Source organism: Polyodon spathula, chromosome 5, assembly GCF_017654505.1.
Source record: "Polyodon spathula isolate WHYD16114869_AA chromosome 5, ASM1765450v1, whole genome shotgun sequence".
Classification (NCBI taxonomy): Eukaryota; Metazoa; Chordata; class Actinopteri; order Acipenseriformes; family Polyodontidae; genus Polyodon; species Polyodon spathula.
The window spans coordinates 24,626,763-24,635,478 of record NC_054538.1 but is presented as its reverse complement, the minus strand read 5'-3'; positions in this window follow the sequence as shown (position 1 = coordinate 24,635,478).

Genomic DNA, 8,716 nt, shown 5'->3' with positions numbered 1-8,716 from the left:
AAATTATTGTTTCAAAATGTGTTTTAAAAACTGCTGTTTCAAAATGTGCTTACAGTAACGTTGATACTGTATTTTACAAATAGAAAAGGTGGCACGAGAATATTGTAAAGATCTTTTTTTTTTTTTTTTTTTTTTTTTTTTTTTAAATGGGCAGAAAAATCACGCCTTGTCTTTTTTTTTATTTTCTGATATACATGTTTGAATGTCCATGCTAAACACTTAAAATCGTATGCAAATTAACTTCCTTCACCAAAACGGTGAATCTTTCAGCATTTTATATTTTCTCTTTTACATTTAAGGATTTGTAACTGTTTATGTCTAAAATGTGCATCACAGCGACAGTCTTTCGCAGTCCATGCTGAGAGAAGATGTAGTATGTCACAAGCAGGTATTAGATCTTAGGCAAACATTCCTTCATACAGTAGAAGGTAATGAATGTAGTTTCCCAGAAACAGAACCAACACTAAACCCAGCATGTCACAAGAAATACAGATTCGTTGATGAAAGAAAGTTAAAGCATGTTCCCATTGCTGTAGTTCCATTTTGCAGTGTATGATTATGGAAAATAGAAGAGTGCACTGAGCTGTAATTGGTCACATTTTTACCTCCTAGAATATGTACTTTACAAGCTGGCAAGTTAGCTCATCATGTCAAAAACACATATATACATCAAGAAATACAGGTCACAAGTTCAAATCATGTTAGGGGAAAGCCCTGGACACAATTTGTGTTGAGGCATGGCAAGGGAGATGTGACAGAGTCCCCATCCCTTATTATTTAATTAATTTTTCGTACTGTTATGATTTATTATTGTTTTTGTGTACATATGTATTTGATCCTTTTTAATATGAGTTTGCGTTTATGTTTTTTGGATCGGCAGGGAGGGGGTTAAATTCCTCCCTGCCAAAATACATGTGAGAATGTGGCTGGAGCCTTAATTGAGCAATTGTTAATTATTGATTAATTGGGCTCCAGCCACAAACTATAAAACTCAGGAGAGATCCTTTGTCTGGGGAGTGAGAGCTAAGAGGAGGAATGTAAAACAATACTGTGAGTACAAGAAATACGATTGCTACCAACTGTGAGACTTTGTAGGTACTCGTTCTAGTTAAAGATTATTTGTATTTTGTTCTGTTTTACTTTTGGCCCACATGACATTTCTTTTCTGAGTGTTTTGTTTTGTTTAAACTGTTTGTTTTGTTTAATAAAAGCTGAGCACCGAAGCGTCTCAGTTTGCCCCACCATTCATTGTTTTGGTTCTGTGTTCCTGGTCCGTGATGTCACCGCAGCTATGCACTGCAACCACTGTGCCACATATGGTGTCCAAAAGTGGGAGATAGCGCCACCACGAGTCAGGCCAAAAAGTATTGTAGACATTTTTTTTATCTAATTTTTTTGGAAGTGTTTTTTGGGGGGAAAAAAAAAAAAAAGGAAGTGGCCGGAGAAAGCAGCACCAACAGCAGCAGTGTGGGTCTTTGCTATGCTGAACGTACTACTACTGTCTGGTAGGTGAGGAATGGTGCTTCGCCGCTGGCGAGATCGGGCACGTAGCATCTGACTAACACCCTCCATGGCAAGAGAGGGAGGAGCCTGAATGTTCTACGCCCATGTGGGAGGAGGATTGCCCAGAGCAGGAATCGGAGGATGAGGAGTTGGTCCGTCCACCGGGGGGGGGGACGCTGAGCATCCACAGCCCAAGGCTCCACTAGCAGGGGAAGAATACCTTCTGATTTCACCTCCACCACCACCATCTGGTGAAGAGGAGCAGGAGCTGTCTTTGCATCCTCCGAAGCGGACTGGTCCACTCTCCTCTGAGAGGATTTGAGACTGGCTGATGGAACCTGAGAGGGATATCATGGAGGCCCTCCCTGCTGTGATTAACTTGCTGTGGGCCCAAGATGGGGAGCGCTGGGAGACCTGGGAACAGTAACACCATCCAGCATCCCTCCCAGACATCGCAGCCGTGGTGCTCAACTACCTGGCTGCGGATATAGGAGGGGCACGTCTGCCGTCTCCAGCGCCAGAAGGAGAGGAGTCATCATTGCAATCTCCAGCGCCAGAGGGAGAGGAGCCCTGGCCACTGTTTCCAGTGCCAGAGGGAGAGGAGCCATTGCTGCTGTCTCCAGCGGCAAAAGGAGAGGAGCCATTGTGGCCGTCTCCAGCACCAGAGGGAGAGGAATCCTCGCCACTGTTTCTAGCACCAGAGGGAGAGGAGTCATCGCTGCTGTCTCCAGTGCTAGAGGGAGAGGTCCCACCACTGTTTCCAGTGCCAGGAGCAGAGCAGCAGGAGCTGCTTCTGTCTCCACCGCCATGGGAGGACTGCCGGCCACTCCCACCTCCACCAGCAGAAGGTGAAAAATTGCTGGTTCTGCCTCCACCGCCGTGGGAGAACTGTTTGCCGCTCCCACCTCCACCACTCAAGGGAGAGGAGCCCCAGCTGAGTGTGCCATTGCCCATGGATGCCTGCCGCGCTCCTGCCCATGGATGCCTGCTGCTCCGCATCGCCTGTGGGGCCACCAGTTGCAGGATATGAGGGAGAAGTGGAGCTGCCACTTCCATGGCCAGGGGCTCCCCTCCTGAGTTTGCCTCCCGAGGGTCTGCTGCTGCCATTGCCTGGGGTTGCTGCCAGTCCCTCTTCACCCAGGGTTGCTGCCGATCAAATGCCAAATACAGTAGAAGTGAGGTGTTGTTGCATGTGCCACATTATAAACATTTAAATAAGGGGCATTAACAATCCAGACCCAATGTTTCTAAGAAGAACCCATTTAACTTAATTTCTCCATTTCAGTAAACTGCAACTTACACTATGCTAATAATTTAGATAGAGTACTTAAACCACTTAAAAAAAAATAAAATAAAAGAAACAACTTGTAAATGTTTTTGAGCAGGTTATGCTGGTGTCCTTTAAACATCTGACTGACCTAATGACATTCCTTTTGATTTGACCAGCATCTCAGTGATACATTCCTTTTTTTTTTTTTTTTCTCAGTGAGTTTACTTCATAAAGCATCCATTGTTTATCCTCTGGTGCATATTTTGGTACAACTGTATATTGTATATGGAAATAACTGATACCATCCCCTGGTTAGAATTATATATATATAACACACTATATAATTACATACTGGCATGTCTTGTGTATTTTGTAGAAAATATTGTAGCCACTGGAGGGCATTAAAGTGTTTTCTATATCTTGTATAACAAGGTCTCAGTAAACTTAATGTAGAGTAAAAAGCAAAGTACAGATTTCAGAAGATGTGTTTTTTTTTTCCCCAAGTGCACAGTACCGTCATGCCACCAACATACAATAAGTTCTTTGCTTTTGTCAATTGTGCTTGCATGATGATAGAGGTTCATTGTTAAAGAAGGCACTGTAATACAAAAGTTCAACCTTTTGAAGAAAACAAAAATATGACTGTAAAGAAATAAATCACATTGAAATTTCATCTTGATGCCATTTTGGTGACACCTTTTGCATTACCATTACGGGGGTTGTTAGTTTACTAACAAGCAGGCTTCCCTCAATCTCGTATGGGTAACTGCGTGGTTTTGCCAGTAGCTTGCACAGGTGGGCATCCCTGTACATTGCTACCTGTGATAACTGCGCACGAGTACCCCATACCATAAATATCATACTAACCCAGTTCTACAGGCACCGAACCGATACCTACCATACCATACCGACCCGGTGCTACAGGCACTGAACCAGTACTGAACTGTCCCGGTACCGTCCCAGGTCTGCCCCGGTTCCAACCATACCATACCGTTCCGACCCAATGTTACAGGCACTGAACCAGTACTGATTGGTCCCAGTAACACACCAGTGCCGTCCTGGTTCCGACTGTACCGTACCATAGGGACCCAGTGCTAGAGGCACCGAACCAGTACTGAACTTCTCCAGTACCATACTGTACCTTACCATACTGAACAAGTTCTACAGAAACTACGCTGGTACCAAAACGACCTGTACCGTTCTGGTGCCATCCTGGTTCCAACCATATTGTACTCTACAGACCCTGTGCTACAGGCACTGAACTGGTATCAAACCAACCCCATACTCACCCCTGCACGGCGCTCTTCCCCAAAACCCTTCGGTAAAGAGGAGGCTGCATTTTCACCCCATGACTCTGTGCCAAATGAGAGCAGACAACGCACCTGGGAAAGTAGCCCACGCAGGAAACCATCTTCATGGTGTTCCTCATCCTTCTCTGCCTCTCCTCCTCCTCCAAGTAAGAAGAAGAAGAGTTGCTGTTCCAAGCGATCGGAGCAGATGGAGAAACTCTGGACGGCAATTTTTCACTAAGGAACGGTGCTCTCAGAACTACTGCATGAACGTTCATTGTCTCTTGTCCCCTTGGGGTTCCAGGGGCTACGAGCGCAGATTGGCAGCATGGTTACCTGCTCTCCATCGCAACCTGGTGCGAACAGGAGCTGGAGTTCCAGTCTGAGGACGTGGAGTGAGGAAGCACATCTTCTGCAGTTGAATTGTCCCAGGTAGCAGAGCTTATACTTAATCAAGAGGGCCACTGCAGTCTTGCAAGTGCCATGGCCTACATAGGGTGAGGCAAGGCAGTCAATATTTTTTGTTTTTTAACCTGGTTTTCTCCCCAATTTGGAATGCCCAATTATAATTTTTTTTTTATCCCAGTTCACCACTGTAACCCCCAACGACTCGGGAAACAAAGGCTAAAACATGTGTCCTCCATATTTTGTTCCTGCAAATCCGTTATTTTTCGTAGTGCAGATCCACAGTGAAGCCACTGTCGCTCGTGCATGGTGAACCATGGATTGCCCAGCCAAACTAAGCCCTCCCTATCCAGGTGGTGCTCTGCCAATTGTGCACCACCCTCTAGGAACCCTTGGTCATGGTCAGCAATGATATAGCCTGGATTTGAACCTGCGATCTCCGGGATAGGGCCATGTGGAGCGCCTTTACTGGATGTGCCACTTGGGAGCCCCCGGCAGTCAACCTTTGATGATAGGCCTGCCACTTCTCCCATGTCCCTCCCATTGCACCAGGATTTTCTTTTTGAGATCCAGTCATCCTGGGGTCACCAGGCTACAGCTCTTCCTGTTTTCAGGTCTATGGATGCCCTATATGGGGTGCATGATGCAGAGAAGCTGGGCTTGGCTCAATTCCCACCAGTGGAGGCTTCAATTGCCATGCTGGTACAAGGGCCTAATTTACTGTTACTATCCAAGGACTATCTGCCCCAACAAACAATGCCGGGTCTCGGAGGAGATCCTTAAGTGTGTTTATTCAGCCAGAATGCAACTTTAACAGCATTCTGGAAGCCTACCAGTCATACTTGCTGAGGTCCCTCTCTGACAACAACAGGCCCTCCTCACCACCACAGCTGGATGAGCTGTGCCTGGTCAATAAGAAACTGCTCCATTTGTCAGGCAACTGAATGGGCAGGCATAGGTAGAAGCATGGCTGTGCTGGTAGCCGCACACAGACAACTTTGGCTTTCCCAAGCAAATCACCACTGTGTGGGTTATGTTCCAGGGTGCATCAGCCCATAACATTTGCAATGCAGCAATGTGGGCTTTTCCCTATACCTTTACTAGGTTCTACAGACTTATTATCATGGATGCTCAAAACCCTGGTTTTGGAATTAGAGTGCTCCTGACTTCTGAGTCGACCCTTATAACACAGGCATAGAGGTGAGTTTCTGCCTCAATGTTGTAGGCCTAGCTACATGTTATTGAGGTTCCATATGGTAATGCACAAGGCAGCCCCGGCTTTGAATTGCAGCGTTCCGGTCGTGTGGGCAATCTTACCCTTACGATGGCTTGGGCATACTGACCCATAAGGTAATGGTTACATTTCGTACTTCAAATAGAACATCAGATTATTATCATAACCCTGGTTCACCGAAATAGAAATGTAACCATTAACCTCAATGGTCACTGCGTTCATGATTGCAGCAGGCTTGAAGGAAAAATGACGACGATATCTGTGCTTGCAGTTCACTTATGTCCTTGGGAGTGGGACATGATTGCGTCACAGGCTCTATGAGCAGCTTTGTTATATCTTATTCAGGTTTCGGGTCTTAGAGGTTAATACCCATATGGTAATGGCTACATTTCTATTTCAGGGAACCATGGTTCTGATACTTTTTATGCTACAATTGTTGGGGGGTATGTTAGCTCAAAAGGGTTGCTACTTATACTTACACTTTTGTTTAAATTGGTTGTCTATATAAGTGCCATTTTCTTCATGCTTACCATGGCCTTTGCAGCTTCAAGATACATCACATGATTCTATTCTGTAGGTTTCTGTTACAGATTTCTACAGTCTGGGGAAAACTAGTGTCATAGCAAGTTTTGTGGTCATAAAGGTTAAATCTATTTCACCAAAACTGAGTGGATATAGATTATTATTATTTTTTTTAATTAGAAAAATAATAAAACAAATAATCCAGAAATCACTTAAAACTTTTTGGATCTCTGCATGACTTCGCTGTATCAAGCACAATCTAAATGGTAGCTATTTTTTGTAACGCTTCTCTGCAACTGTCATAATAGTGGAATAAGAGTCCATGCTCATTTAAGGCAAGACAATTGTATAATGTTACAGTTATGTTCTAGTTGAAGGCTCTTTCCAAAATCGGAATCAAATGTAAAATGTCTCTGTCATACTTTTTCCATTCTGTAATATGTCTTTGGAGAACAACCCAAACAATTGTTCAAGGCAATTGAACTGATTTGTGTAATCCTGGCAGCAAACAGACCACTGGCCTTAATTCCTAAAGCACTGTGTACTGTAGTGCTATATGTAGAACATTTACATCATAGCCTTGTACTTCACAAAGAACAGAATGATTCTTTGAATATGATTTAGTGTGTAGAGATATAGAAGACAATAACCTGTAAAATATAACGCAATGTCATGTTTACCAGCCATAAACATAATTTTAAATTCTAATTGAGTCTACAAATTGGAAAACAATAAGTCATGAAGAAGAGCTTGACTTTCTTTGGATAGGAGGGTATTTCACAAATGATTCAAAAGAAGCTACAACTATACTGTCACTTAATCTCAGCTCATGTGGGCCTGGTTCTCTAAGCTTTATCTACATGACAAAATTTGCTTCATGTTTTACGTTTATTTTACTACTTTGTGTCAGTTTAACTCTCCTGGCTGTTGGGCACATACAGTATGATGTTTTGAAGCATAGCCTCATTTTGCTAATTTATTATAAATAAATGTGAAAACAGGAGCTGTGTATGTGTTGAAAAGGTTTTTTAAGATCAGACCAAACAATCGCTTCTCTTTCTTGCCATCTAAAAGTCAAATACAAGCCTCAACTGATCCAGGCACATATACAGTGTGTCTACTGACGCAAGTCATTTATTTATTAACTATTTCTTGTTGCATGCCAGGGCTTCCATACTTTCTTTTGTATACCAGATGCGTTCAGATTTGTCATACTAGGACGTGTCAAATGCTTTATTAGCCCTGCGTATATTGTGTGTGGTTGCTTAGCAACTACATGAGCCCACATAAGAGAGCGAACATTGTACCAAACATGTTGTCAATATCCAGGAAATATGTAGAATGTTTTCCCACTTTACAGCTCTGCAGACTTTCAGACATGACTACAAAAATAGAACCTGTATATTATTTTTGGGGTAACAATAAAGAATGTTAATTTCAAGTGTTTATTTCAAGAACTAATGCCAGTGCCTATTTTGTCAGACTTTATGCCTGCTGAAAATCTAAATTAAATTAGTTCAGTTGTCCAAAAAACAGCTTCAGTTTCACAGCCATGCTTCTTACATGTTTAAAAGCCCAAAAGATTCCCCTGGCTCCGATACATGCCTCTATTCCACTTGGAGGTTTTTAATAATGAGGTTTCAAAGGGGATTTATCATGAACCTGTATCTCTAAACGTTATAAACACGTGCAAAACAAGAATGTGCTATGTACACAGTTTAGATTTCTTTAAAGCCTGCCCAGGACAATTGAGCACCCTAATTATGAACATGCCTGTATAAGAAATTGAACAGTGAACACAATAGCTAGGATATTTTCACAATGAAAACACTATTGGTTAACATGTAGAAAACAGAAAGTACTGATTAGAGGAAAAACCTCAGAATGGAGTGTGGTAACCAGTGGTGCACCACAGGGATCAGTAATAGGTCCTCTGCTATTCCTAATCTACATTAATGATTTAGATTCTGGTATAGTAAGCAAACTTGTTAAATTTGCAGACGACACAAAAGTAGGAGGAGTGGCAAACACTGTTGCAGCAGCAAAGGTCATTCAAAATGATCTAGACAAGATTCAGAACTGGGCAGACACATGGCAAATGACATTTAATAGAGAAAAGTGTAAGGTACTGCACGCAGGAAATAAAAATGTACATTATAAATACCATATGGGAGATACTGAAATTGGAGAAGGAATCTATGAAAAAGACCTAGGAGTTTTTGTTGACTCAGAAATGTCTTCATCTAGTCTTCATCTTCATCATGTGGGGAAGCTATAAAAAAGGCTAACAAGATGCTCGGATACATTGTGAAAAGTGTTGAATTTAAATCAAGGGAAGTGATGTTAAAACTGTACAATGCACTAGTAAGACCTCATCTTGAATATTGTGTGCAGTTCTGGTCACCTCGCTATAAAAAAAGATATTGCTGCTCTAGAAAGAGTGCAAAGAAGAGCGACCAGAATTATTCCGGGCTTAAAAGGCATGTCATATGC